The following is a 6,635-nucleotide window of genomic DNA, read 5'->3' as shown; positions in this document are numbered from 1 at the left end:
ATCTTACAGCCTGAGCCACACCGCGGCCCTATTTATTGATGTATCTTATAAAATTCTTGAACATGAATTTTAACCAGAACAATACAAGAATACACAATAGATACAAACTCATGGTAAACCGATCCAAACTAGACTGCAGAAAATACGACTTCAGTAATAGAGTTGTCAACACCTGGAATGCACTACCTGACTCTGTGGTTTCTTCCCCAAATCCCCAAAACTTTTACCTTAGATTGTGTACTGTAGACCTCACCCTATTCTGTACTGTAGACTTCACGCTATTCCTAAGAGGTCTATAAGGGGTGTGCATAAGCACACCAGCGTGCCTACCATACCTGTCCTAATGTTTTCTTTTATTCATACCCTTTACATGTGTTTTTAATTATGTTTACACTTGTATCTGTCATAAAATACATGCTTGACAAGAATAAATAAATAAATAAAATGAAAATGGTACCAAGTGCCCCGATGACAATGGATATCACTGTTACATGTTTCATCCATAGCCATGTAGTTTCGATGGCCAGGTCGCTATATTTCATGATTTTTTCCAGTTCTTTTTCTTCGACTCTGACCGTGATGTCAATAAAATGTACGTTTCGGTTTTCAACAACTGTGATATCTGGCATGTTGTGTTCCAAGTGACGATCCATCTGTATTCAAAAGTCCTACAAGATCTTCACCTTCTCATTTTCTATAACTTTTTCCACTTTATGTTCCCATGACTTTTTGGATACAGGTAAGTCATATTTTTTACATAATGACCAGTGGATTAATTTAGCAACTCGGTCATGTCTAGCTTTGTAATCAGTTTTTGCGATTTTGCTACATTCACATATTAAATGTGAAAGAATTTCGACTTTGTTGTTGCAAAGTGGACAGTTTGGACTGTCGGATTTTTGTATCTTTGCTTTCATGGCATTAGTTTGCAGTGCTTGTTCTTGAGCAGCGATTCTTAAACCTTCCGTTCCTTTCTTGATGGTTCCCATCTTAAGCCGTGCCCATGTAAAGTTGTCATCACATTTTCCTTCAATGTTTTTCAAGTGCTGTCCATGCAAAGCTTTGGTTTTCCATCTATTTAATCTGTCATCCAGTTGTTTTTCCTTATATTCTACCCTTATTTCTGTTGTTTTTATCATTTTCTCCGTTTGCACAGCCTGTAGCAATTTTTCTGTATTTTGGTTCACATAATCATTCAAACTTCATTTTTCTTCTTCTACAGTTTGATGGATTTACAATAGTCCTCTGCCCCCTATTTTTCCTGGCAAGTACAACCAGTCGATGTCACTTTGTGGATGTAAGGCATAGTATATATTCAAAAGTTTGCGCATTTTCCAGTCCAAATTTTTCAGTTCAACCAAAGTCCAGTTGATGATTCCAGCCGAGTAGCGTATCACTGGAATTGCCCATGTATTAATGCCTTTAAATATGTTTCCAGCATTCAGCTTTGATTTTAATATTTTGCGGAGCCTCCTAATGTATTCCTTTTGCGTTGACTCTGACTTTTCCATTCAAGATATTATCTGCTTCCAATATGCCTAGGTATTTGTAACCCTCATCCTTTGCTAATGCTTTTACTATGTTTCCATTTCCCAGTTCTATTCCTTCTATTTTTTCCATTTTTCCTTGCTGCATGGATAATATAGCACATTTTTCAAGTCCAAAGTTCATTTTGATGTCGCTGCTGAACAGTTGAACTGTGTTGAGTATTGATTTATGTTCAGTGGGGCTTTTCACATACATTTTAAAGTCATCCATGTATAGTAGATGGTTTATCTTGCCATGTTGGCTTGAGATTCGGTATCCCAGTTTTGTGTTTTGTAGGATTATTGTCAATGGAATTAATGGAATGATGATGATGATGATGTCAAATAACTTCAGGAGACAGCAATGGACTAAATGAACTGCCTCTTTGAGAACTATACAGCATGTGGAGCTAACAGTAAATGCAGTTTTGGGGAGGGGGGAGCCTGATCAAACTGCCAGTAATACTTTTTCTAAAAAGTTCTAACTATCCCCAGAAAGCATTATTTGGAAGAAGTGGGGTTCTACTGTGTTTTTTCTTCATATATGGGTGTTTTTCTTAATATACATATGTAAACCTTACTGTTTGCTGAGCCTGGTAGTATTTCTCTCACAGTTAATGCATTTACCAGTAGTTGTTAATGGTAATTTGTAAAGGTTCACTATTCTTATTTTATTGTGATAGAGATTTTTTTAAACTATGCTAATAGAAGACTTTAAGTTAATATCAGGCTCCTGCCATATATTTCTTAGACAGTTTTATAGCAGTAAAATGTGTAGCTGTTTTGATAATTGCTTGGGTTATTGTCATCAATCACTAACTCAAGCAACGATGCAGTCTTGTTTCAAATTATATAGGAGGAAGCTGAGCAAATGGAAATTAGAAAGGCAATATTGTTGCCCTTTTCATTACAGAGTGATTAGATGAATATTCATACTTCTTACCTGACAAGTCACATTAAAACATCTGTAGTGACAAGTCACATTAAAACATCATAGTCTTTGACTTGTATAATTGGGACTCATATTTTCAAAAATGAAAGAAATAAAAAGTGAGCTGTGCTTCAAACCAATTCAAAAGTGTTGCTTTTTTCCTCAAAGAAAAGAAGATAACCTCTAAATCTCTAAGAGCAACTTTTCTTCTAACAAATTGATTTATTCGATAGCAAAATAATCATTGTATACAGGGCTAAAGTAAATACTGTAATTTCATATTTTCAAACAGATTTACTATATTTTAGTTATTATGACAGTTCTGTATCATGTACATTTTGCCCAGGAGTTAAAATAGAAAAATGGTTTACCTTAAAACATAACTTATTACCGTAATTCACTGCCAGAAGCCCGCACTAACATTGGCAGGGGAAGCTACTGTATATAAATAGGGAGCTGAGCCCACTTCACTTGCACTAATGATGTTATCTAGGGTAATAAAATATCTGCTACCAAACAAAGTCAGAGACCACGAAGGACTCCATTGGTGTTTGAATATATTTCCAACTCTCTTTACCTTTCTTCCAGCAGCTTCAAGTTGGCAATTTTTGCCTACCGACTCTTCCATATTTATGGACTCCAGTGTGTTTGGTGTTACAGAGGACCTGAAGGCTGTATGATCCAGAAATGTTTCGATTTCTGAATGGGACTCTAGAGCTCAAGGACAGCTACTGTATATTGTCATTACTATTTATTTCTTGCAATTTACTTTAGAATAGTTCAAGTTTCACTCTCTGCACAGTTTCACTTATATATATGGTACATATAGAAGGCACAATTTCTTCTATCACAAATGAAATTAACAATATTATGCTCTTTGAAGATCAGTTCAGCTGAAGAATGTGCATCTCACTTCTAGTTTATAAATGGTGTGCTTTGGCCATCTAAATTGAACTAGATATGCACCTATGGACATTGATCTGGGAAACTGCCAAATTAGGAAATTTAGGATTCAGTGTCATCAGGAAAAGATATTTTTAATACCATTGCTTTATTTTACAAGGGAAAAATATAAATTATTTTTGTTGTGGGATTGTTGTTTTTTGCCACCTATAAAGAGAAAAGCAACCATACAAAGACATTATCTTCTTTCCTACATGATGGACTACTAAACTACAGTAAAGGGTATGAGTTTGATCAGAAAACAAAAAAATATTCTCTCCTGAAAAGAACATGTGCTAAAGTATCAGCTAAGCATATAACCCAGAGACACTGTATTTGGTGTTAGCCTCTTAAATAATACCTGCTGTATGAGAAATTACAAATGACACTGAATTGGACCTGCTTTTTCTTTCTTTTGCACACGCAGACTAGCTGCTCTTCCCCAAATTTGTATGTAGTAAGTACGGCTGTTGAAAACTGAACTGTTACCATTGTTCCACAGTTACTTCTTTTCCCTTGACACAGCCCAAAATCAAATAATTTTCTTGGACCTTTTAATCTCATGGAACAGTGGAATATTCCAAGAAAAAGTAGCTGTTATGGTGGAATATTCCATAAGAAAGAAAGAAAGCCAGTTTCCCACAACGGAATCTTTTTTTTTTTTTTTGACATCATAAATGATGCCTCTGTGGTATTTCAGCAAAACAAACAATTTAAGATCATAGATCTTAGAAGATCACATTTTAGCAAAGTACTCAGTGTTGATTTTTATCTTCTTTCTGGAAATCTGATATATAATTACTTCAGCTTCATTCATGTCCTAAAGTTTTATTCAGAATAATTCTCTTAAGAATAACTGGGAATCAGTTCAATACATCTCCTTTTTTATTGATGTAAATGTAATGGTTTCCATATGACTTGATTTCTGAGAAAAACACATAGAGAATACATTATCTTGCAGAGTTTTAATTGTTTTTGCCGTCAGTCAGAACCAGTAATTGCTCGTCATAGTTCTAGGGATTTAAATAGTATTTATCCTTTTCTAATCTATTCATATTTGGTACAAATTTAAAATATGTTGTGAGAAACTGATATAATTTATTTGTATCATACTGGAACTAAGTGAAAGGCTGCCTTCCTTAGTCTTTTGGGATTATGAAACTAACATGCAGATGAAGCTTTAAAAACGTCCTTTTGGGGAAGCTGAATAAAAATCATGGTTATTCTGAAAGGCTACACTATAGACTAGGAAATAAGACAAGCGTCATATTCTACTGCCTGTGTGATATAGAGTGGAGGCTGGACAGGATATTTTCCACCAAACCACTCCTTGGCTTATTGACGACAAACTGCATAATACTGGTTGTCAATCTTTCCTGAGTCACACTTATTGTTTCTGGAGTTCATAAGCAAGTTCCTCTCTACAAAGACTCGGAGCTGGGATGGGTGGGTGATGCTTTTCTAGATGAATTCAGAAGCTCTTTTTAAACTTCTCATCCCAATATCTGTACTGCTGAGAGTTGGGTGCTGCTATTTCTGCTTTTCGCTTTAATCCCTGTAGGCACTGGTGAAATCTAAATTTCTTTCCTACCGGTTCTGTGGGTGTGGCTTGGTGGTGGTGGTGGTCATGTGACTGAGTGGGCGTGGCTATGTGACTGGGGGAATCAAAAGACAGAAACTCACTAACAATGTCCTGCTGGAGCAGGGTTGGACTAGATGACCTCCAGATCCCTTCCAGCCCTGGATTATCCTCTATCCACTGCGTCTAGTGCCAGGTTTGCAGTCCTTCCTTCCTCTCCTTTTTCCTCCCTCCCTCCCTCCCTCTCTCTCTCTTTCGCTCAAACGAACCCCCCAACCCCCATTTTTTGCCTACACCACCCATTTTTTGCCTAACAGGCTTCAGATTTGGTCCATGGGGTGCTTAGATCTGGCCCGCAGGGCCGCCCTGAAAACAACAAAAGACCGGCCCACGGTGCCTCTGCCAGCGAAAACGGAGCTTGTGGAGAGGCATGTGGCCTTCTGAGCTCCATTTTCACTGGCAGAGAGTTGCAGGAGGCAGTCACAGCCGAAAACAGAGCATGGGCACCTATTTTTGCTGGCAGAGCGCTCGGGCTGCCACAGAGGCCCCGTCATGAGTGACGTCAAGCTGGCCACGCCCACCCTGGGACCCCAAGGTCAAACACAACACTGATGTGGCCCTCAATGAAATCGAGTTTGACACCCCTGGTTTAAAGGCTGTTCTATAGTGAGTGCAATAACAGAAGCAGATATATACCGCTGCTACTATGGGAACTGTCTTTTACCTTCCCCTCTGTAAGAGAATGCTACTTAAGAATGCCTACAAAATATGATGACTTGAAACCTTTACTGCTATACAGGGAACTAAGGTTTTGAATAAAACATTAAGTCATGAATAGCAAAAGCATAATCTTTTTAGAATGTTTTCTTTTCTTTTGCTTTCTGGGTGCCAAACAAAATGCTTTGGAAAGCATGAATCATTATACTTCATCTGCAGTTCTAGGTTCCAGGAAAGTACAAGTTTCCTCTTTCAGTTGTTCCAGTTTATGCATGCATTTTCTTAGAGCCTTGGCCGTGAAAGGAGGAGGGTTTTTCATTATGATAGGTTGCTAAATAACCTGCAGATAAAGAACCTGTAATTATTTTATTATTCTTTCATGTGTTGTAGGAGTGATTCCTGGCATTACAAGTAGATGACAGACTTCAGTCTTACTAAAATCCCCACACATACTCAGATTCCAGGGCCTTTCTGTGTGCAGTGTACAATTCAATACAGATAATTGCTTTTCTATGGAAAAAAACCTTAAAGGAAATAAACCCTGAGTGTTATTTGGAAGGACAGATACTGAAGCTGAAACTCAAATACTTTGGCCACCTAATGGGAAGAGAGGACTCATTGCAAAAGACCCTGATGTTGGGTAATATTGAAGGCAAAATAAGAGTGGGATGGCAGAGGACAAGATGGCTAGATAGTGTCACCAAAACAGTGAACATGAGTTTGGGCAGATTCCAGGAGAGAGTAGACGGTAGTGGGGGCTGGCATGCTGTGGTCCATGAGGTTGCAAAAAGTCAGACACAACTTAGTGATAGGAAAACAATGGAAAAAACACATAGATCTTTGAAAATATGGTAATGAGACAAATATGTCGTGTGTCGGATGGTCTAATTTATCTAATTTATGTAAGCAAAGTTGTCACTGCATGTTAAATGTGTACATT

Source organism: Ahaetulla prasina, chromosome 2 (genome assembly GCF_028640845.1).
Source record: "Ahaetulla prasina isolate Xishuangbanna chromosome 2, ASM2864084v1, whole genome shotgun sequence".
Classification (NCBI taxonomy): Eukaryota; Metazoa; Chordata; class Lepidosauria; order Squamata; family Colubridae; genus Ahaetulla; species Ahaetulla prasina.
This window is presented reverse-complemented; position numbering follows the sequence as displayed.